We start from the raw sequence: 25,620 nt of genomic DNA, 5'->3' as shown, positions 1-25,620 counted from the left end.
CCTCTGGGTTAAAAAAAAGTTTCTCCTTAAAAGACAGATTAAGGTGGAATCATGGAAGGAAAATTTTGAACATTATAAATATTAAATGGGGAATCTTTTCCATTACTCTGTGGTATAGATGTTGACTACTGAAAGTGCTTCATCAATATTGCTTTTAGTTTGTATGTCACAGCAAAAATCTTAGAAGTTGGAATTTTGGCTGATCCAATCAGCCACTCATTGGAATTGAATTGTCTTCTAAAAAAATTGATCCCTTCAGTGATCTTAATATTTTGCAGTATTGTTTACCATGAATTATCAATAGTCATTAGTCACAATGAGATTGAACGTCTTTGCCTCTAGCTCTTTTTAACAATTTACAGCACACCTTGATGGTATCTCTCAAGCGGCAGCAAGCCATGGCATCTCACACATCTATGCCATGCTATTTGTGAAAGGTGAGAATACATGTTATGTCAGGTAGATAGGACCTGACGAGAACAAAGCTCCTTGGGATTATTGCTGGATTCCAGGAATTGCAGTGTAACATCAAGTTTATGTGTATAGTTATCAAGGTAGTGAGAGGGTGATCAGTGAAATAGAAAAATTTCATGCATTAAATGTTTAGTTGTGATGTGATGACAACAGGAGATTTATACATGTATGTATATTGATGTTCTGTCCATTACAATGATGCCTTTATTCACCAGCATGCCAGCATGCTGCAGTACATCATGTCAGTACTGAAAGTGCATGGATAGATTTTTGAGGACACGGGCTTGAACTGGTGGTTGTTCTACCTTTACATGGAATGAAGGTGAAGAGACAAAGATAACTGAGGCCATTTGTTCACAATGACTCCATCATTGGGTGTCTCAAGGTACACTTCCAGTGCCAAAACCAGTCAGGTGGCATCCTGCAATACACTTCAGCAAGGTTTTTGTGCACTGTGGCAGTATGATGTACTGCTCAAAGCATGGTCCTCTGGAGACTTGAAGAAGGTCAATAATTATTGCAGCAGTTGCTTTTTGGGAGGTCTATTAAGGGAAGGATATCCGCAATGAATAGTAGGTCCATAGGAAGTACTGAGGAACTGTATTGAAGCCCATAGCTCCCTGATGGTGTCAAAGCAGGTAAATAAGGTGGTAAAAAAGGCATATGGGGATGCTTGCATTCATTAGCCAGGTTGTAGAAAAAGGAGCAATTAAGTTTTTATAAAACATTGGTTTGCCCACAGCTGGTATACTCTGTGCAGTATGCCACACGATTGGAAGTACATGATTGCAATGGAGAGGGTGCAGTTGAGATTCACTAGGATGTTGAATGGAATGACAATTTTTGGTTGTGAGGAGAGACTGGATAGGCAAATTTGTCTCCTTAGGAGCTGAGGCTGAGGGAGGTGTACAAAATGATGAGAGGTTTAGACAGAGTGGAGAATGAGAATCTTTTCACTGTGGCAGATATGTCATAAGACCAGAGGGCACACGCTAAAGGGCAGGAGTAAATGATTTAGAGGATTCCTGAGAAAAGAAATTTCTTCACCTCAAGGGTGGTAGATATATGGAATATGCTGCCCAAGAGGATAGTGGACGCAGGTTTTCTTTAAAGTGCCAGGCCATAGTAGGCTATGAACCAAGTGTAGATATATGGGATGTTATGGACTGGGCCAGACCACTCAAAACATTTTTAAGCGGGCAGCCTTATACCTAACTTTGCAATCTGTTTCAGTATTTGAGCTTCCAACCCATTCATGACTGAACTAAAACTGCTCAGCTCAGCTAGCTAAAGAGCTGACCACTCCCCTTTCATTATACAGATCACTTCTAAATCATGATCACTTTGGCCTGAAGTCTCATTTGTTTACATTTAAACAAAAGGCCTCTCAAAATCCTTTTCATCTCTGTACCAAATTAAACTGATCAAAGTCTGGCCTGGTTTATTGCCCCTCTGAAAAAAATCAAGGATAGACTCTCTTTGAGCCAAGGAGCAGCTTTTAGAAAAAAAAAGCGACTAGCTTTGTGGCAGGGATTAGTGCAGTTTGGTGTTTGTTGGTCAGCATAGACATGGTGGGCCAAGAGACCAATTTCTATGCTATTTAAGGAGGAAAAAGATGATACAGACCAAAAAGAAATTCCTGATAAACAGGGAAGTGGCTGGACTCTAGTGTGAACTTCAGGGTTATCTGGCCCAGGTAGATTTCACATGAGTATTACTCATCCAGTAGGATTGCATGCTTTGGAGTTCCTTTGATCTGATCATAAGACTTAAAAACTTCCTTGAATCTCCTGTGGCAGATGAAGCACATGCTTACATCTCTTTCCATAGCTATTTTCATCCTTAAGCAAGTCACTAATCTGCTGGCAGAGGCTATAACTTGAGGGGCTCTCCTTTGTATCAAACATGGATGCATAGGAGATTCGCAAGGAACAGGAGATTCCTGAAGAAGGGCTTATGCCAGAAACGTCGAATCTCCTGTTCCTTGGATGCTGCCTGACCTGCTGCGCTTTTCCAGCAACACATTTTCAGCTCTGATCTCCAGCATCTGCAGACCTCACTTTCTCCCTACATAGGAGACTCTCCCACTCAGTGACTACACGACTGGTGTAGGCCAGATCTCAAACAATGACAAGACAGAATATAGAAATGAGATAGAGGTACTTAGCAGCATGGTGTGAAAACAACAATCTTGTTCTCAATATTAGCAAAATGAAGGAGCTGGTCATTGACTTCAGGAAGTGGAGTGAAAGGCATGCATCTGCCTGCATCAATGGTGCTGAGGTGGAGATGGTCGACAGCGTCAAGCCCTGGGAGTGATGATCACCAATAGTCTGTCATGGTCCACTCATGTGGTAGAAATGATTGATAAAGCAGAATATCACCTCCACTTCCCTAGGAGGTTAAGGAAATTTGGCATGTTCATGAAAACCTTTAGCAATTTTTAAAGATGCACTGTAGAAAGGATCCAATCTGGATTCATCACAGCATGGTATGACAACTTGCTCTCCCCAAGGCCGCAAAAAAAACAACAGAGGGACGAATATAGCCCAGTCTATCACACAAACCAGCCTTCGATCCATAGACTTCATCTATAATTCTTGCTGTCTCAGGAAAGCAACCGACATAATCAAAGATCCCTCCCATCCCTTTTATACTCTCTTCCACCCTCAGGCAGAAGATACAAAACTTTGAATACATTTGCAAACAGATTTAAGAACAGCTTCTTTCCCATTGTTATCAGATTTTTGAATGGACCTGTGTTATGAAGTTGAAGGCATGTACTGTATCTTTAAGAGAGAGTGAATGTTGTTCTGAACTGAGAGATTACAAGCACCTGTGATGACTAGTTGGCAGCTTTAGAGTGTACTGGGATATTGAAAATATGTAACATTTGGCTGTGAAATAGATACCTGAGTTTTGGTTGCTGTTTTGGCAACAATTCAAACTTAAACAATCAATTTAAATTATGCCCCAGGATTAAAAAACATCGAGTTTGAATTTATTGTTTTGCTGATATCAAACCATTGAAACAATCTGATGTTGGGGATATAAAAAGGCAGGCATTTTGAAATTTGGAGATAGAGCAACTGCCATCAGCACAGATCCAAGATATTAGGAAACACTCTCTATAAAATATACCTTTTCATGTGAAACACATTCACTGTATAAAGAAAGAAGACAACCCTAGTGATCTTCAGCTGGAAGAAGACAGGCACCAATGCTCACAGCCACTGTGTGGTTTTGAAATTAAGTTAATGTAATTTTAATAAATGTCTTATTGGAACATTATATTGTTATAGAGTTGGAGGCAGGTAATACCCAGTTAAGAGAATTGGGGGCTTAGAGTTATGAATAGTTGTTGTTTAATGTTCACTTCTTGAGTTAAGAAATAAATTGATATTATTTTCTTAAAATAGTGGTATTTGGGAGTTCTCTGTCACTCATATTTTAATAGATTATGAGGCGAGGTGAACTTTTCTGGGTTTGATTTAATTAACAGAACGATTCACCACCGTGTCATAACACCTGTAAAATGTTAGTATTGATCTCTCTTTCTGCACCTTCTCAGTGCCTGTAAGTTTGGTTTCTGCACTCCGTTCTGCTGCTGGGTGCACTTTGAATGGTATGATTACCTAGCGCACGCAAAGCAATGCATTTCACTGTATCTTGGTACATGTGACAATAATTAATCAAATAAAATAAAATCAATGCCACTGAACATTGCATGCATTTTGTTTCTTAGCGTGATGCTCTGTTAGAACATAGGAACACAAGAAACAGGAGCTAGAATAGGTCATCTGGCCCTTTGTGCATGCTCCAGCATTCAATAAGATAATGGCTGATCTTTCCATGGCCTCAGCTCCATTTACCCACCCTCTCACCACAACCCTTAACTCCTTGACTGTTCAAAAAATTATCTATCTTAGCTTGAAAAACATTCAATGAGGAAATCTCAGCTACTTCACTGGGCAATAGAGTGCCATAGATCCAGCATTCATTCAGAGGTTTTTTTGTAACTTGCTGTTCAACAGTTTGTCTATTCTCAAAAAGAGAAACTTATGCACTCAAACATCTGAGTCATTGCAATACATGAGTTGAAGAATCTTTGTCATTCTCAGTCTGTAGATTTACTCAGCATCAGGGAGCTGTAATATCTGGGCACACATTTCATAGAGCTGATCAAAATTAACCTGCAATTTTTATGACTTCAGGACAGTGCATCTCTGCCCAGCTTGGCAAGACTGTATCTGTCCTCCATCCTCCAAAAAGGAGTGTATAGAGGAGCCTTTGTCTCTCTCACTTTCTTCTACGCATTTATGATGTGGATTCACCTAGTGTCACCCTTTCAAATCATGCTTAATGCACCAAACTGAGTTCTTCTGACTTAGTAGAGCAGATAAATGACATCCACCTCCTCTGTAGACCCTAATGATACTGTGGCAGCCCTGATTAAATTTCCCTCTCCCAGTTGACCCGGTAGCAGACGTAGTAAGCAGATGACAAAATTCATCTCTGACAGTAGAGGTCACGAAGGGGCTGAAGCTTCCTAATACAGCTGAAGTTTTGACATGCTATCAGATGGGAAAGGAATGTACTCCTAGTGGCTCTGGACATGCGTGTGGTGTTGCACATGTCTTGCCAGAATGAAGATGATCAATAAAGTTTTGAGGGCACTGCAGCAAGTTTCCCCCTTACAATACTATAGTACACGTTCTGCTCCCTCCAGCCAGAGTTGTTTTTTTCTGACTGTTTTTCTCTTGCCACACTCTGGAAACAAGACTTGTTGATTGACTGTCTCAGAATTAATTCTGAAACATCATTGTTGTTAAAATTTGGGACAACCCTGCCATGGGCGTTTGTGTTTTCTCCTCACTTCTTCCCTGTCAATTCATTGCAATACAGCAGCTTCAAATAAGGCTCACTGTCACTCCTTTAAATTGGGTGCACAATACTTTCTTCCTATGACAAATACACCCTGCAGCCAAATAGGGTCAATCTCTAGGAAAATCACATTCCAATCCTACATCCCCTCAATGTAAGATACAGCAATGGTGCCAGCTTCAGAGTCTGATTGCAAAAGCAAAATACAGCCCCATTTCTAAATGTTAAGTTTATATACCTTAAAACTTAAACTGATACGTTCGTACCTCAATCTTTATGTACATGCTTAAATATTTTCAAATACAGGGCTCTCTTCCTAACAGCACTCTGGTGTCCCTGCATTGCAAATAATGTAGCAATTTAAGAGGACGTCATCACCTCAAGGGCATTTCGGGATGGACAAAGTCCACACTCCATAACTGAGATGAGAAAAGAAAGTTCTCTTAGCCCACATTTCCTTTGTTAAATCAGTCCATTACAATTTTTCCTCAGTCCAAACAATTTCTTCCGCAGCAGCAGAACTGGATGCCAGATCAAACTGAGGTCTAATTAAAGCAATTATACACAGTTAAATTGATATTTGTGGTACTATATACCACAAGAGTAGGGTGCAGTGGTATATCAATAATGCCATTGGTTAATGCTCTGGGGATATAATTCCAAATCCACCTTGATATTTGTTGAAATCTAAATTCACTTAAAAATATCTGGAATAAAATGCTAGCCGAACACAACCATGTGTTCCCTGGCAATTGTCATTTAAAAAACCTACAGTTCGCTTGTGTCTTTTTGGGAAATAATTTTGCCATTCTTACTTGGTTTGACCTACATATGATTCCAGACCTTCAGCAATGTGGCTGATCCTTAAATGTCCTCTGGGCAAATTTTGATGAGCTATAAGTGTTGACCTAACCAGTGACACCCACATCCTGTGAATGAGTTAAAACAATGTTTCTTTTACAAATTATTTATTTCTCTTCCTGCATTGAAGTCCATTTTGTCCACTGTAATAATTATAATCAAACCTTTGAGCACTTTTTATAAATATTGATCCTTTATTTATGTTACTGTTGCAAACCTTGCTGTCTCTTTGGTATGCAACAATATACAACACTTTACACGTGTCAACACGGAATGTGACATGTTGTAAAAGTGTCAACTGATCCCATCTGCCATTTAGTTGAAAATTAAACCTTTCATGGTATTACTCATATTTTATTTTTCTGCCTCAACCAATATCATCAAAATAGATAAAAATACATTTCAATCATGTTTTCGGGACCTGGCTGTTCATAAACTAGCTGCCATGCTTGCCGAAGAAACAAAAAGTAACTAGAAATTAAAAGTAATTCATTGCTTTGAAACATTTTATGGAAGTCCAAGCACAGGAAAAGCATAAGATAAATTTAAGCTTCTTCTATCTGATTAGATCTTAAAAGTACTTTCTTTACACAACTTGATTTCATGATTGCCTTCCATTGCCAATAATGTTTGAAATTTTAAGGAAAGGCATGTTCTATAAAACATTCACAATAATCTTCCTGATGATCTAGGGAGCAGTAAGGCTGCCTGGTGTAGTTTTAAATGTTAGGCATCTCAAAGTTGTGTATTTACATTTTGATTGGTGAACTAATTGTTCTTAGACAAATGGCTTTTGAGACCTTACAAACTAGGAAGGAAAAAGAAGCACACAGAACTGCCAACTAATTACTTCATCATGTTTCTTATTGAAAAGTGAACCAAGACAAGATTGCTCTGATGAATGTTTATTGACCTCAAATATTGGATGAAATCTTCTGTTCCTAGACATGGCAAGCTTGGAAGCAGGAAAGGTATTTAATTCTGGTACATAGTTGACCTTCCCATCCTGATCTGAAAATGTGTTGCTGGAAAAGCGCAGCAGGTCTGGCAGCATCCAAGGAACAGGAAATTCAATGTTTTGGGCATAAGCCCTTCATCAGGAAAGGGCTTAATTCTTGATGAAGGGCTTATGCCCGAAACGTCAAATTTCCTGTTCCTTGGATGCTGCCTGACCTGCTGCGCTTTTCCAGCAACACATTTTCAGCTCTGATTCCAGCATCTGCAGACTTCACTTTCTCCTCTTCCCATCTTGATGCCAATTTTAGCCCTTATATGCCAATTAAGGCTCACTTCAAGGCCTCAACCTCAACTTGTCTCACTGAATCAACTCAGCTGCAAATGGGCCTGTCACAATGCAACCTGTCAGATCAAATGGAGTGGGGCACCCTATCACTTCAGGGGTAGGGGAGTTAACCTTTGATCAAAGGTACTCATAGCCAGAGATGGTGATGGTCATGCCTGGGACAAAGTCATATTCACAGAGTTGTGCCTTATAGACAATGTTGGACTGTCTATCTATCAATCAGTGAGATAGCTCTTCTTGTTTTGGCCCTGGCCCCCAGTTGTTAGTACAAAGAGCTTTGCAGGATCGACAGGGCTAATTTTGGCATTGTCAGTTCTGGTGCCTAGTTTGATACATGATAGCCAATCCAGTTTCATTCTCTTTTTTGACATCTTTGAGCAGTTCGATATAACTGAAGAGGTTGCTAGGTCATTTCAGAGGATAGTTGAGAATCAACTACATTGTTATGGTCTAGAGTCACATGTAGATCAGATGAGGTAAGAATGACAGATTTTCTTCCCTAAATGGCATAATTTAACTACTTTTTTTTTAAACAGCAATTGGTTTCATGGTCATCAGATTTTTAATTTTATGTTTCTTTAAATTCACATTCTACCACCTGCCTTTGTGAGAATAGAACCTAGAAGCCCAATGTCTCTGGATTACTAATCACATGATAATACCACTAGCATCACCTCCTCAAGTCTTTGTGTTTTGCAATTTCATATTTATGTGTTTTCAAAATTCTCTGAAGTTCTAGTATGTGGTGTTGCCATCTTCTTCTAGAGTATTCTAACTCTCCTCACTCCATCCAATTTATACTCAGTGATGTTCAGCTCCATGCATCATTGCAAGATTGCTCCACTGTCTTGATGGCCTTACTAAACAGTAAAGTTACAACATTGTACAGTACTTCCTTACAAAGAAATTCAGACTTCTATAATTGGCAGAAAGTTAAGAATGATTCTAATTCGATATCTGAGTGGATGATCATGAATAAAAGTAAACTTGGACTATATAATTATAAAACGTTCATGGTGGAAAACGTATGTTTCAATGGATTTTATCATTTCTCTTTTGAAAAGCAATAAAGATTATTTGATCAGATTGGCAAATGTCAAATCATGTTTTCATCTTGGTGCCTCAGATAACTTTTATGTCAGTGCCAGATTATAATCAGACATTTCCTTCTGTTGTTGTATGATAGTTTTTGTGTATTCTGAAAACAGTACAAAAAAAAATGGGTCCCTGTTAAAGGAAAGTCCAAGTGTTTGGAAGTGGGGTAAGACGTTTGCAATTATAGAAAACATTGAAATGCATCCTTCCTCACATCTTATGCAATTTGTATCATCATAGGAGACTAACTGCTATACTTAGTTTGTAAGGTTTTTGCGATCCTGAAAACATCTTGTAATCATATCATGGAGCTGCATATTGCTGAGCTTAAATAGTACAGTGTACATGTGTTAGAACATTCTAGAATGAAACAAAGCCTTAAGGGCACATGGACATGAGCACATGAAAAAGATAGCTAAATCCTTACAATATCAGAGGCTAGTATATGTATGATGACCATGTAAAAGTATTTGCTAATAATGTTTAATAAATATTGTCACTTTCAAGGCTGAGCTTTAAGACAGTTATTGACTTTGTCCTATTTTTGACCAGTATGTCTTGAAACTGAACTGATTGTGTGGCATAATACATTACGATAAATGGTAGACACGTAGCCAACTATGATCAATTATGATGCAATAATAATTGTTCCTAAGGTGATATCAAGCTACCTTCTTGTACCGACACAACCCAGGAGTTTCAGGATTCTCATCTATTGATATGCAGTATGTGTTCTGCAGAGGTTTGCAAGTGGTGTTTTTTCCTTGTACCTTGTTCTTTTAGTTGGCAGGGATAATGGGCTTGAAAGTGATGTCAAAAGAGTCAGACAAGTTGATGCAGTGTTTCTCATGTATGTTTTATATTACCAATGAGTTATTTCAGAATTTATTGTGAAGCCAGGCTAAAGAATCCTGATTGTAATTGAGTCAATAAAACAAAGGTGTATATATAAAAAAAACTCTGGACAATTTCCAAAGAGAAAAGTGAGCACAGCCATGTGGAAAAATAGTGAAATCTTTGCAATATTAGAAAGAAAAATTGCAATGAACATAAGTGTGAACCCAAATACAATTATAATTGTACATTTATACATTATTTATAAGTATCGAAGTACTATATTGTTCACAAGGCATGAGATTGACACTATTCTTGATTGTTGTCACACTAGCTTACCTGAGCATGGTTAGCAATTTTGTGATAAGATTAGGGAATTTAACAAAGGTGCTGTTTTTTGACAAAATGCATGATTAAAAAATAAAATGCCAGTGATTAAAGAATAAATTTAACAGCGTGTTACTCGAGAAGGACAGAGGCAATATGTATCACTTTAAGAAAAAAATAACAATTGGGTTTGATTGAAATTGGAGCCAAAACACTACCTTTGCATTCAAATATCATAAACAATTCATTGGAAATAATATTAACCTTGAATTTGTCAGCGATTATGCTCAAAAAGCACAATGCCCTTAAGGGATCATTTAACTGAACAAGTCATCAGATATCAGTAAAATGTAGCATCTTGAAAATATGTTGAATCAGACTTTTTGTGAAAAGCATATCTCGCATTCAGAAATCACTATTTTTGTACCCTGTACTCGTGAGAATGTATTCAAGTCTATTTTGCTGATAGCCTGGTCCTCCACAAGTACTGCAATCAGAAATTGCAAGTCCAGATTTCTAAAAGATATCAGTCATTTTTCAACTCAGGCAGAGTCCATTTGATACCCAATGAAGACTTGCATGTTTTCATAATTACAGATATCCAGCAAATGGGCAGAGCAGGAATTATAGTGTAGAATACCTGATACAGTTTAAGTAAATTCATGGCAAATCTGCCTTTTCGATATTGAAAGACAATTATGAAGATCTTCTGAAATGCTTTCAGAAACCAATTTCTTTGTTTCATACATTGAGCTTTAACAGTAACTGAACAGCACAATTCAATTATTCAAAGCACTAAACTGAACAAGGAAAAATATATCAGTAAACTGTTGGAAGCCAATTTTGCACATTAATTGTGAGGTTTTTAAGTGCACATACAAAACAAATATTTTGGAGCTATTCGAAGAAGCCAAAATAATTATCCAGACATATTACATAGAATTAAGAATAATCTTTTGCAAAAAACATGTTCATCACTTCAGTCAGTCAATGCAGTGTTTAGGCTTTACTTAAGCCTCCTCCCATCACTCTTCATCTACCACAATCAACATATTCTTTTATTCTACTCAGCCTTATTTACTTTTATAGTAATCTTTTAAATGCATCTTTTTTTCATTCATATTAACCAATCCCTCCATTAGCAATTTCATATTCTCAATACTCTCCAATTAAAGAGATCTTACCTGAAGTCCAAACTTAATTTCTTGATGACAGTTCTTATTGATGGTGACCAGCTTTGCAGCTTCTCATCAGTCAGAACATTGGGGCTAAATTGGATGTCCTCTGAAAAAAAAGGGAATGTTTATCTGTCATTCATCCGAGCGCTTTTGATTGCAAATAAGCAGGAAGCATGACTGCTATGTAATCACTAAAAGTGATGGCATCTTGACACATAATCTTCTTTCCTATATTTTGTTTTCCCTTATCCCATACTATTTATTAGGTGCCTAATGGAAAGTTTCAGTATTTTTGGTGATTTACCCACCCAGATAATCTTGCTCTTCAATCCATTTAGATTCTTATTTTCCAAGTACTATATGACCTTCATACTTTTACAACCAACATCAAATACCTCATACTATCTCTGCTGGAATACATTTGCCAATTATATGATGATTCTGCAAGTTTATTGATATAGCTTTAAAGAGACCATCTATGTCCATGATGCACAAAATAAGTGCAAGAGTGAATCATGAGTTGCCACATCATATTTGCTTTCATAAATTTGATGTGGCTTTTCATTTTATATTTTAAATGGCTGATTTTGTGTTCTTTTGCTTTTTTATGAAATGTTGAATAAATTCAAAGAATCTGTTTTGGCTACTTGGATATTTCAGGCCATGTTTCTGTAATGTTTTGGAGACAATAATATATATAAAAACATATTGTTGCTAATTTTTCGCTATTTTGATTTCATCCAACAATGCATTATTGTTCCATCTTTTGTATGTAAGAATTATATTCGATGTTGTGTGTGTGGGTTATTTCATGTCCAAAATGATGTAAGGTGGATGATGATATTTGCCTTTTAAGTCCAACTGGAACTGTATCACTGAGTAAACTATACAATGGTTATTTCTTTCCTGCAACTACTTACGTATTGTACAGCTTTTGCCTATATTATTACTACTGAGCCTCTGGTCTGTACACGATCATCTTGCCCTTTATGTTGATCAAGTCCTTGTGACGTCACAGTACTCTATTCAACCAAGTATAATGTTTTCCAGAAACTTTCAAATCCATTAACAACCTCTCACATATATCCCAATACAATTATTTCCCTTCATATCATTACTGTTATACAGTTGTTCATATATTTACATTTACCATTACTCCAGATGTTAGAAGTACTTACAAATTCAGAGAGAATGGATGGTCTATTCTCCCTGAATATATTCTCGTGAGACTTAGAAGAATGTAGTTTATTGAGTAGAAAGTAGCTAGCTTGGATGATTTTCCTTTTACTTTGAGGTCTGTAGTTCTGAACCAATTGTTCCCAGTTTTGTTGTGGTTCTGTTCACCGAGCTGGGAGTTTTTGTTGCAAACGTTTCGTCCCCGTTTGCAGCAAAAACTCCCAGCTCGGCGAACAGAACCACAACAATGAGCACCTGAGCTACAAATCTTCTCACAAACTTTGTTCCCAGTTTTGCCATTTGAGTTATTCCAATGAATAATCTGTGGATAGCTCAACTGTAATGTGGTTCCTTTTGTATGACATATTCAGCAGTACAGACTACCTTTAAGTTTCATCTCCATGTGTAATCATACTTTTTCAATGTACAAATCAATCCAGACCTGTTTCACCACCTCTATCACTGGCTGATTCCTTGCAGTATAGCTTTTCATTGTAACGTGTGGCCTCTTTTGTGACAGAGGACTGCTCTTTATCATGTACCACTTGATTGTCATGAAACCATTGCAAACTATTTGCGAGGCAGAATAGGAAGTTGAGACTTCAATTTGTTGCCAATCTGTAATTTTGATGGACCTATACTGTATTGGAATGGGGTGACTCTATAATTTGATAGTAATGTGTGGAAGTCAGAACTTTTTCAATAGTTACTTCACCATTCTGATCCCATATACATCCACATTGTTAGGTTATGGGTGCCATGTTTAGTTTTTGATGTGCTCAAATCCAACACTGGCTCTACAGTGGCTCATGCACTCATTTATAAATTGTATCCCATTGTTAAAAACAATCACATTAGGGATATTATGTGTTACAACAAGTTTATCCAAGACTTGGATAACTGTTTCCGTGATTGTCATATCCAACCTCGCCTCCTCAATCAATTGGGGAAAATATTCAATGATGAAGAGGCAAAATGTTCCATTGATAAAAACACAAATCCATTCTCACACTTTCTCAAGGTTTCATGGGAAATTTAGTGTGTATTAAAATTTCAGTTAATTCTGGCCTGTAGGTCATTCATGTCTGACAGTTGGGTAAGAAGTGTCACAATTTCCAAGTGGTTTTCAGTTGTCATTCTAAAGATCAAACTCTAGTTCTGGACTCAGTGGTTCCCATGCTTCATCAGAGCAACATCCACAAGATGTCTTCTTGAAATAAAACTGGGTTGACTAGTCATTTGTCATACACCAGAATGTCAGCAACAATGGTAAACGATTCCAATGTTCAAATATCTTTTTGTTGACACATGCTGGCCTTTTGGACAAGCCTTGGTCTAGTATCTGCAGCTAGTGAGAGATTCTGATGTCCAACACCTTGTCAAATTTGGCTAAGCCAATTGCAACTTGCTGCTAATTCTCTGCTCTTGTCAAGAGGTACATAGTTCACTTCAAGTTGACTGACAATTGTCTGATTCATAAGCACATCTCTTGAAGTGAAGTTTAATTGTTTTATGTTCTTGAAGGCATTCTTGCAAATTCTTTCTTTGTCAATAATTAACTTAAAATGTTGACCAATTTCAATGATTAATTTCAGAGCATGTATGCAATCTGAAAATCTTCCACAAGCCGAGATAACGGAGAAAGCTCCCTTCTCAAATGCAGTTTCTCATGTTTGTCTTTCAAATGTTGCTCTTGATGAACAATAGATATGTTTATGACACCCATCTGGTTGTTCCATGACAAGTTCTATTTCTAAGCCTGTAGCTGAGGCATCTGCCACCATTATCATTAAAAGCAAAGCATTAAAATGTGCAAAGACATCTGTAGATGTCAATAGCTTTTTTTTTCCTGAACACATTATCTTGATGAGGATTCTAACATCATACTTATGTTTTATTGAAGAATTATCCCAAGGTCCATGGTGGATGCCACATTCGACAAAATAAAAGTTTGCCAATTGATTTGTCACATCTAAGTATCTTTGAAGAAGCAAGACAGACATTGGAGTTTTTTTTAGATTACTTACAGTGTGGAAACAGGCCCTTCAGCCCAACAAGTCCACATCGACCCGCCGAAGCGCAACCCACCCATACCCTTACATTTACCCCATTATCTAATGCTATGGGCAATTTAGCATGGCCAATTCACCTGACCCGCACATCTTTGGACTGTGGGAGGAAACCGGAGCACCCGGAGGAAACCCACGCAGACACGGGGAGAACATGCAAACTCCACACAGTCAGTCGCCTGAGTCGGGAATTGAACCCGGGTCTCAGGCGCTGTGAGGCAACAGTGCTAACCACTGTGCCACCGTGCCGCCCCTTTAGGACTTCTGCAATGCTTTTAGTCTTCTGAAAATCCACCATAATGTTTTCACCAGCTGTTGACAATGTATTCAAAAAGTATTTTTGGGAATTCACACTTGTTATTAAGTGTAAGGGCTTGCTTCTTGCAAATGTTTTAACACCGCACATCACCTTTGAATATTTCCTCCTCATGGCATATAACTCCACAGATACTTGTAAGATGTTTGTCACCGTTCTTTGAAAAATCCCTGGTAGATGCAATTCCAAATGGTAATCTGTTCAAAAAAAATTCCCATGTGGTTATCAATTACCATTGCTCATCCATTGGAACTTGCTATTTGTGTCATGTTTCCAAAAGCCTCTGCTCTTGGACAGTATCGCGAGACTACCACACACCATGAATAAAAGCTGAAATTCGATTGTTATTACTTAGTTGTGTTGGGTAAGGTCAACATAAACTTTACCATTCCTTGGGTATATTAACCATATCCAAACACCATTATCTTGGTTCAGTGGTTAGGAAATTGACCCTCGTAGGAATAATCTCAATAAATTGATTCATGCCTTTCTGGCATTAAGTAATGCAGAACCTTTCTGAATGGATAAAGAGACATTAGTTTAGCATATTTCTAAAGGGTAATGTTGTATTTGGTGTTACTATTAGGATTTTATAGCAGCAGCATATGCATAAAAAGCTACTAAAAATGAAGAAACTTGATTATGAAAGTAAAATGGTAAAAAATATAAAACCATTGTCTCTTGTGATAGAGATTGTTTGAAGATCCTTCCTCCCATGAGCCTCTTGCTTATTTTATATTTGTGATGGCTGTAGTGTCCTCTATCGTGAAAACCAATTTAAAAAACCTAAAAATCACAACACCAGGTTATAGTCCAACAGGTTTAATCAGAAGCACTAGCTTTCGGAATGCTGCTCCTTCATCAGGTCATTGACAACGACATCTCCAAAACATAATTAAAAAACTGTTAGTTTCAATTATTTCCCTGCAAATTACACCCTGCCTCGTTATCTAAGCCATTAATATAGATACTAACAAAATGGGGTCAAGGATGGATCCTTGTCAGATTCCAATATAATGCTTTTCCAACTTGAATATTACCCATTACAGGAGAAAGTGAGGACTGCAGATGCTGGAGATGAGAGCTGAAAATGTGTTGCTGGAAAAGCGCAGCAGGTCAGGCAGCTTCCAAGGAGCAGGAGAGTCGACGTTTCAGGCATGAGCCATTACCCATTACAACTCACTCACAGTCTTCTGTGTGTTGACCAATCTTCAATCCATGCTAATACATTGCCCAGAATAACTCGAGTTCCAATCCTATGGAATCTTATCAAGTGCTTTCCGCAAATCCAAATATATTACACCTACCAGTTTCGGTCAACTCTGATGCAATCTCAAATAACTGTAGCAAATTTGTCAAACAGTTTTTTTTTCCTTTACAATATCTTGTTGACTCCGTGTTAGGATTTTCTAAATGGCTTTAAATACTTCCTTCGTTATGGACTTGAGCATTTTCCCAATGATAACTGTTTGGCTAACTGGCTTATATTTTCCTATTTACAATCTCCCTGTTTTTGATCATGGGTGATTTTCTGCTGGAATCTTCAATGAATCCAGAGAGTTCTGGAAGATTTGACCAATGTCTCTAATAGTTCTGCAGCCACTTCGTTCAAAGCCCTGATTGCAGGCCATTAGGTCTTTCCAATTTGTCAGCACCTATTGGCTCGTCAAATACATTGTCCCTTTTAATAGAGATTGTTACAAGTTCATTTGACCCATGAGTCCCTTGCTTATATTTGTAATGGGTTTAGTGTCCTGCGTCATGCAAACCAATAAAAAATGTTAGTTAAAATTACCTGCCATTTGCCTGTACTGATCATTAGTTCCCCAGTTGTATTGCTAAGGATCCTGTACTTACTTTAGAAGCATTCTTTCTTCTTTATACCCATTGAAGATTTTGCTGTTAATTTTTATATTTCTTACCACTTTACTTTCATAATAAATTTTCTCCATCTTTAATGGCATTTTATTCATCTGATGGTTCCTAAAAATAAAATTCTAATCTTCTTAAAAACCATCCACTAGTGACGTATCACTAGTTTACACTATTTTGTATGCCTTCATTTTTGTTTGGTGACAGAGTGGTCATCAATGAGTTATCCAGAATACCAGGCAAATCTCCTAGTTGTAGAACATAGAACATAGAAGGTTACATCCCAGTACAGGCCCTTCAGCCCTCGATGTTGCACCAACCTGTGAAAATAATCCAATGCCCATCTAACTTACACCACTCCATTATTATCCATATGTATGTCCAATGCCCATTTAAATGCCCTTAATGCCTACAACTGTTGTAGGCAGCCCATTCCACACCCCTACTACTCTGAGTAAAGAAACTATCCCGATATCTGTCCTAAATCTATTATCCTTCAATTTAAAGCTATGTCCCCTCGTGAAAACCCTCACCATCCAAGGAAAAAAAGGCTCTCACTGTCCACCCTATCCAGCCCTCAATTAAGTCACTTTTCAACCTTCTTCTCTCCAATGAAAATAACCTCAGTTCCCTCAGCCTTTCTTCATAAGACCTTGCTTCCATACTGCCAACATCCTAGTAAATCTCCTTTGACCTCTTTCCAAAGCTTCCACATCCTTCTTATAATGCGGTGACCAGAACTGCATGCAATACTCCAGGTGTGGCCTTACTCGTGTCTTGTACAGCTGAAGTATGACCTTGTGGCTCCGAAACTCAATCCCCCTATGAATAAACACCAACACCCCATATGCCTTCTGAACAACCCTGTCAACTTGGGTGGGAACTTTCAGGAAGTTATGCACCTGGACACTGAGATTTTTCTGTTCATCTACACTGCCAAGAATTTTACCATTAGCCCAATACTCTGCATTCCTACTACTTTCGAAGTGAACTACCTCACACTTTTCCACATTAAACTCCATTTGCCACTTCTCAGCCCAGAGCTGCATAATATCTATGTCCTTCTGTAACCCACAACATCCTTCGGCACTATCCATAACTCTGCCTACCTTAATGTCCTTCTGTAAATTTTCTAATCCATCCTTCTCTACCCACCTCCAGATCATTTAAAAAATGGCCCCAAAACAGATCCTTGCAACACACCACTGGTAACTGAGGTCCAGGATGAGCATTTCCCATCAACCACCACCCTCTGTCTTCTTTCAAATCGCCAACTATAGATCCAAATCGCTAAATCACCTTCAATCCCGAAACTCTATTTTGTGCAATAGCCAACCGTGTGGAACCTTATCAAACACCTTACTGAACTCCATAAACACCACATCAACAGCCTTACCTTCATCCGCCTTTTTTGTCTGCCTGTTTGTTCTATATGGTGTTTTGTGCAGTCTTTGCATGGAATCTTGTAAATTTTGTTTGTCTTGCGCATGATGGGTATAGGGTCTTTTGTCCTGGTGAGTGGTTGTCTGAACCCGGCTGTTGGTTTATTGGCTGTTACGAATCCCAGCGGTTGGAGAAGTCTGGCTGTCAGTTCCGAGACCTTTTTTTATGTAAGGTAGCATGAATAGTGAGTAAGGTTGTGGCATGTCCTCGTCGCGTTGTTTGTTCGGCATCTGTGGATGAAATTGCAGAGATATCTGTCTTGGCAAATACTCTGTAGAGCAGCTTTTCTTCTTCGCTTCATAGATCGGGGTGAATAGGGTCATAACGCAGCTTCTCTTGTGCATGTTTGGGTGGTTGCTGTTGCAAGTCATGGCCTAGTCGGTGTGTGTGGCTTTCCTGTACACTTTTTTTGAGAAGATTTGTAGTTCTGGTTGAGGTTCTGGATGTACGTTTGCTCGCTGAGCTGGGAGGTTCATTTCCAGGTGTTTCGCCACCCAAATAGGTAACATCTTCACTGGGCCTCAGGCAAAGCAGTGTACAGGAGGTGGTAGATGGAGTCTAACTTGATGAGTTTGTTGATAGACTTCTGGTTGAAACTGAGAAAAAGAACGGAAAATACATCATCACAGGAAATGACATCACCAATCCAAAGACACCCAAACATATAAATAGAAAGCAGGAATCATGTACACTGCTTTGCCTGAGGATGTGACCTAGTAGGGTGATGAAACATCTGGAAATGAACCTCCCAGCTCAGCGAGCAAACCTACATTCATTTCCTGTACACTTTTGTGGTGCATTCACCATTCTGTGTTCTTTGCACCATCACCTCCAGGAACGGGAGTTGATTGTTGGTTTACGCCTCTCTCATAAATCTGATCCCTGTGAGCATAGTGTTGATAATCTGGTGTGTGTTCTCGACTTCTGTACTCTTAACGATAACAAAAGTGTTATCCACATATATGATACAGAGTTTTCGTTGGATTTGTGATAGGGCTGTTTGTTCTCGTCTTTGCATCACTGCTTTTATTATGAGCCCAGTGATGGGTGAGCCCAAAGGTGTCCCTCTGATCTGTTCATATATTGATTATTGAATGTGAAGTATGTTGTCAAGTACAGGTCTAGTAGTTTGAGTATGCAGTCCTTATTGACAGGTTCCCCATCATGTTGACTGTTCTGCCTATCCAGGAGGTTGGCTATTGTCTCTTTGGCTAGAGCTTCATCAATTGAAGTAAAAATTGCCCTTATATCAGATCAGACCATTGTTTTGTCCTTGTCTATGTTTATATTTGTGGTGTTTTATCAGAATTCCTGTGATGATTGTCTGGTGTTTTGGATCCTCTGATAAGATGTTTGAGATTTTGTTGAAGTTTTTTTTGCTAGTTTATGTAATGGAGTTCCAGGGAGTGCCACAATGGGTCAAAGTGGCATGTCTGGTTTGTGTATTTTGGGTAATCCGTAAAATCTTGGGGGGTTGTTGCTTTCTGGTTTCATCCTGGTAATTAGTCCATTTTTTTGTAGTTCCGTAGTGTGTTTATTCTGTTGGTTAACTGTGGCATGAGATCACATTCCACGTGTCAGTAGGTGTCGGTATCTGCAAATATATTCTCTGCTTTCTGAATATATTTAGCTTTGTCCATGATAACCATCCTTCTGTTCTTGTCCACTGGCATTATGGTTATGTTCTTGTCAATTTTGAGTATTTTTATGGCTTCTCTCTCTTTGGTGTTGAGGTTGTTTGTCTTCTCTTTGTTAGTAACGGTACAATGGACTGCCTGTGACTAACTTTGTCTGACTGCTAGCTGTGTCTCTTCAGTCAGTCCTTTAGTTCTGAGCTTGCATTCTAGTACAGCTAAGAAGTCTGTTGTTTTTGTGTCCCTGAGATTCTAGTTGAGTCCATTGGTTAGTATAGCTTTTTCTGTGTCTGTAAGCTGTCTGTTGGAGAGGTTTCTTACCCAGATGTGTGTCATGTTGTCTTCTCTGCTGTTGGTAACCTCAATCATTTTGTCTTGTTGTGCCATTCTCTTTCTTCACATGGTTCTGTTCTAGAGTGGTGGTCTGTTCGATTGTCGTGGTCCACTTCTTATTGGTTGTTTTGAAATTAACCATTTTCAGTGCGCAATTTCTTGTCTTGTCTATACCTATGTAGTCTGTGTGCATCCATAATCATAACCTGGATCATCCTGAGACCATTTTATCTGATTGTTTCCCTGGCTTGTGGGTTGTTGACTGATGGTCTGTGTCTGATTCATCCATGGACTCCATTAACAAACACTTTGACATGGACCCAGTAGACCAGCCACCAAAATGAACAACCAGAACTGGCAACCGGAAACAGCGGGAATGGAACCAAATAAATTCCAGCAGACACAGTACAGCAGCACTTCACAGGACACTCCAGATCACTTCCCCTCTCGGTGAACATACACACAATGACGATTTAAGATAGAGGATCATCCATGACCATTTTGAATGATGGAGCTGGCTTAAAGTATCAAATGACCCACTTATGGTCCCAATTTCTAATCCTCAATGTCTTTTTCTTCTTTATTCTATCATAGCCCTTATTTATGTTGAGGGCACTAGTTAAGACTTAAATTGCTATCCCTCACACAGAATTTGAAATTCTAGCACCTTGTGATTGTTACCTCTGACGAAGATTTTTAAAATTCACTTCTGGAGAATAGGTGTTGCTGTTGGAAGACATTGTTCTTGAGAAGGTGGTGATGAACCACTTTCTTGATTCACTGCAAGCCACATGCTGTAGGTAGACCCACAATGCCCATGGGGTAGGAATTCCAGGATTATGAGCTTACTACAAGATTTCTTATTAATTCTCTGTCATTCCACATAACCATATCTAAAATAGTCTATTCTGGTTAGGTTCTAGAATGTACCAGTGTCACAAACAATTAATATGTACACTCTACACTTTATATTCCATGCTCTCTTGCCCACCTTATTTGTCCAGTGCATATGAAGATTAAAACCAGCCAAAACAATTTTAGCACACTTCTTATATAGCTCCGTTTTTCCCTGATTTATACTTTGTCCTAGAGTGAGGCAATTCTCAGGAGCCTATAGATGACTGTGTCCATGGTTTCTTTCCCTACCTGTTTCTTATTTCCAGCCAAACTGATTGTCATCATGATCTATTGCACCTATGTACATATCATGACGGTAGTGACACATTCTTTATTAACAAAGTTCTCCATCTCCTTTTCCTTTTTTGTCTTTTCTTCTGTAATGTCAAATACATTTGAAGGTGGAGTTCCCAGAATTGTTCACATTTGAAACCACAATTCTCTAATAACTAACAAGTCATATTCATTAATTTCTATTTATGACATGAACTCATCAATCTTGCCACAAATGCTGCACAAGTTCAGATAAAGAACCTTAAGCTTGGACTTTTACTGCTGTTACTTACACTGGCTTTGACTTTTACTGCTGTTACTTACACTGGTTTTAATTTCTGTTGTATTTCTCCATGTATATCTTCTGCCCCTTCCTATCATACTTTGATTATCGTGAATCTCTTCATTACCCTGCACCTCTTCTTTCTTGTTGTTTTTTGTGTTGTAAACTTCCCTTCACTTGAATACTCCCTAAAACCCTATCTACAACTTGAGTTACACAATTCGCCATGACACTACTCCCAGTCTGGTTCAAATAAAGTTTGTTCCAATGAAATAGATCTCTCTTTCACTGGTACTGGTGCCAGTGCTAGATGAATCAGGACCCGCTTCTCTCACACCAATTTTTAAACGATGCATTTACTTCTATCATCTTTGTTACTCTATGTCAACGTCTGTTTGGCTCAGGTCGTTATCCGAGATTATTACTATTGAGGTTCTGCTGTTTAATTTATCCCTGAGCTGTTTGTAATTCCGCAGCAGAAATTCTTTCCTCGTCCTACCTATGTCATTGTAACTTACATGGACCACAATTAGATTCTTCCCTTCCCACTCCTAGTTCCTCTCCAGCCCAGAAGAGATGTCTTCAACTTTAGTACCACATACGCAACACAGCCTTCATGCCTTTGGTGCAGAGAACAATATTTATTTCCTTAACTATGTTATCCACTGTTAATTCCACATTTCTATTTTCTCCTTCCACTTGAATGATACTGTGGGCCATGGTGTTGTGGTCAGTTCACTCATCCTCCCTGCAAACTGCCCTCAACCACACCAGGAGGAGGAACCTCATATCTACTGGACAAGGGCACTAAGTCCAAAACTAAGTTCTGGATTCCCAAACCTGCCTCACCCACAGTGATATATCCCTGTTCCTGACCATTGGGTGGATTTAATGTAATTAATTAATGGGAGTAACCACCTCCATAAACCCAGTGTCCAGGTCTCTCTCTCCTTATTATCAATATGCTGCAGTATCTGCAGCTCAGACTCTGGTTCATCAGTTTGTGGGCCCATATTTCTTAAGCATCAATATTTGTTGTAGATGTGGTCACCATGACTCGCACTGGTGTCCACCAACTCCCACATTGTATAGCTGCAACACAGCCCCTGTCCAACCATCTCTATTCTATCAATTCATTAAATTCATTGTTCAGAACTTTAAAAGCGAATTTCTGGCCTATACTCTTCAGCTGTCCTAACATGTCCAGAGCTAAATTACCTAGCCTAAGAGACACAGAAGAAATGTCCACCAATCACCAAACTAATTTCCAGTTAGAAGCAGGCTGTCAATTTTATGTCCTAGCATTACTGCTTTCTCACACTGGTCTGCTCTTCTTTTTATAAAGCTGCTAACCTCCTGTCTCTCCAGTGTTTTGAATCTTCTGACTCTATTCTCTCTCTCTCTCTCTCTCTTTCTCTCTCTCTCCATTTCAGAAGCACAGTTGCCTCCTCTCTTTCACTCTCTTTTTAAATACCTCTAAATATCCCCAAATCATTCTCTCTCTTGCTGGAGATTACCTCTGTCTCTGGATCCTCCTGTATTGCTCCAAGAATGAGATCACCTTTGTATTATAATGTAGTTGACAATAACTCATCAGTAAAAACCTACTATAATTTATTTTGTTATGAATTTTAACTTTGTCGTGATTGTCATATTTCTCCAGTAGTTTATTGAAATCATTACTAAAATCATTCATGGATTCACCTGGATATTGCACTGTTTTACTTAATTTTGCCCTTTCAAAAGTTAAACGCACTAAAGTTGAAACAATATTCAAAGATAATCAATACCTCTTTGAATTTGTCTCATTTATCCCTTAGAAAACAATAACATCATTTTGTTTTCTTATTCAATCACTGGATGGGGGCAATGTTGTCCACCCCTAACTACCCAGAGGGAAGTTAAGGGTTGACAACATTGCTTGGGTCTGGAGTCACAAATAGGCCAGACCAGGGAAGGATGGTAGTTTCCTTCTCTAAAGGATATTAGTGAACTGGATGAGTTTTTCCAACATTTGATACTGGATTTACAGTTGTCATTTGACTCTTAATTTCAGATTTTTTGATTGAATTAAAATTCCACCATCTGTCATAGCAGGATTCGAACCCAGGTCCCCAGAACATTACCTGAGTGCAGCAAAATTAATATTAGGCCATCACCTCTCCAATTTGCTATACTCCGATTGTGTGCTGAAATGTATTTGATGTTCAGCTTCTTTTTGTGATTAGTTAAGAGCTTTTGTGTATCCCAACAAATGCAAATTTTTCTGTCAAGCCTGAAAGGTTTTTGATTTAATTCTTTCAAGAATTCTGTTGTCGCGAGCGTTGCCATGAACTTTGTGGGGTTCATAATTCTCTGCAAAGCAGCAGAATCTGTTTGCCTTGAAATGTTCTGGTCACTTGAATGTTTTGTCCATTTTTTTTTCATCTTTAAAGCCTGAAGTCTGATTTCTTTTAATTTCCACAGTAACATTGCTAGTCATCACTGCTCACTACAAGGTCACACAGGCTACCATAGCCACAATACTACTGTTCACCATTGGAGGGGTTTCTTCAAGCTTGAAGTGGTATGATGTGGAAATGGATAGATATATTTCTGGTCGATCTAGGATAATCTTGTTAAGAAAATGATATGAAATTGATTGCATCCTACAACTATTTAAAGATGAAGTGCTATGACTTACATTAGCACAAACACAATTAAGAGCACATTAGCCTCAGTTCTGCACCTTACGAGCTCTTCCTTTATCTGATCATGTTCTTGTAGATGGTGCTCTCTGCACTCAATCAAGTATTAACCTTGACAGACCAACTTGCAAAAATTGAAATCAAAAATTGCCATTTCATATTTCTGAAAATATACTGTAAAGAGATTATAATGTAATTGTGAGCAAAACCCCTTTATTGAAGTCTTTCTAGTGAGTGACCTGTTCAGGATTATATTGGGAATACTCAGCAAGCATAGTGATAGCTTTGCAGTTCAGTAGCTTGATTTTGGATTTCAAATATCGATTAGTAATGCACTTCAAACATTAGATTACTTACAGTGTGGAAACAGGCCCTTCGGCCCAACAAGTCCACACCGACCCGCCGAAGCGCAACCCACCCATACCCCTACATTTACCCCTTTACCTAACACTACGGGCAATTTAGCATGGCCAATTCACCTGACCCGCACATCTTTGGACTGTGGGAGGAAACCGGAGCACCCGGAGGAAACCCACGCAGACAAAGGGAGAACGTGCAAACTCCACACAGTCAGTCGCCTGAGGCGGGAATTGAACCCAGGTCCCTGGCGCTGTGAGGCAGCAGTGCTAACCACTGTGCCACCGTGCCGCCATGTTATCTAAATTATCATTTCAAAGTGTTAAAATATGCTGGAGTGACTATAAATAAAAAATTTGTATCTTTCCAATTAAAAGATATTGAATATTATCAATAAATCAGGAAAAAAATAGCTTCCTTATATTATTGCTGATTTTCTCTAAGTTCAAATATACAGTATCTCTTGAGACAACAAAATCGTATCCCATATTTATGTTTATTTCTTCTAAACTACAAAAATATGAGATGATCACGATAAACAATAAATAATAATTCTCTTTTGTTGTCAGCAATTTCCTTATTTCACAAATGTACCTCCCCCAAGTAATTGTTAGCAAATGTGTGACAGTGATCTTGATTAATGACTTTTCACATTTTTATTATATTCTATTTATAGGAGCATCTCCATTCTGCTTAGTGCATGTCTGACACCTTGACTGAAGTTGGGAATTCACCTTATAAAGAGGTACACACCCGTAGGCATTAGTTTAATTCATCAACATGAGAATTTTTTTTATTAAAGAAAGCGAAATACTGAAACAGAAGACCAGGCTAATATCTTATGACACATACTGTGATATGGAAACAGATTGGAAAGGGCCTTAGGCAAATTTGCAAAATAATAAAAAGAACCTCACTGGAATTTTAGCTAGTTTTAATAGTTATTCACATGTTAGTCTTCTGTTGCCCTGTTGCAAAAATATCATGAAAACAATACTCATTTAATCTACTATCATACTCATCTGTGCATATGACCCTTCTCACCAGCAATCCAGAGGGAAAGTTAATGAAAAGTATTTGAATTGAAAACATATTATTATGTTTCCTGATTCTTCTTAATAGTACCATTTTTTTAGTATCTGCTAGTGACAACATATTGCTTAAAAAGTTAATGCTCATCTTCATTTTGAGAGATACTTTTGGCTATATAATGAAAGAGGGGCTGAGTGATTTTGCTTTCAAAAAGATCTTCTCACAATAGATGAACAAGAGTTCTAATGTTTCATCATGAAGTATTTTCAGAGACCACAAAAGATTCTTTCTG

This window comes from Hemiscyllium ocellatum, chromosome 11, assembly GCF_020745735.1.
Source record: "Hemiscyllium ocellatum isolate sHemOce1 chromosome 11, sHemOce1.pat.X.cur, whole genome shotgun sequence".
NCBI lineage: Eukaryota > Metazoa > Chordata > Chondrichthyes > Orectolobiformes > Hemiscylliidae > Hemiscyllium > Hemiscyllium ocellatum.
Note: the sequence above shows the minus strand (reverse complement) of the source record.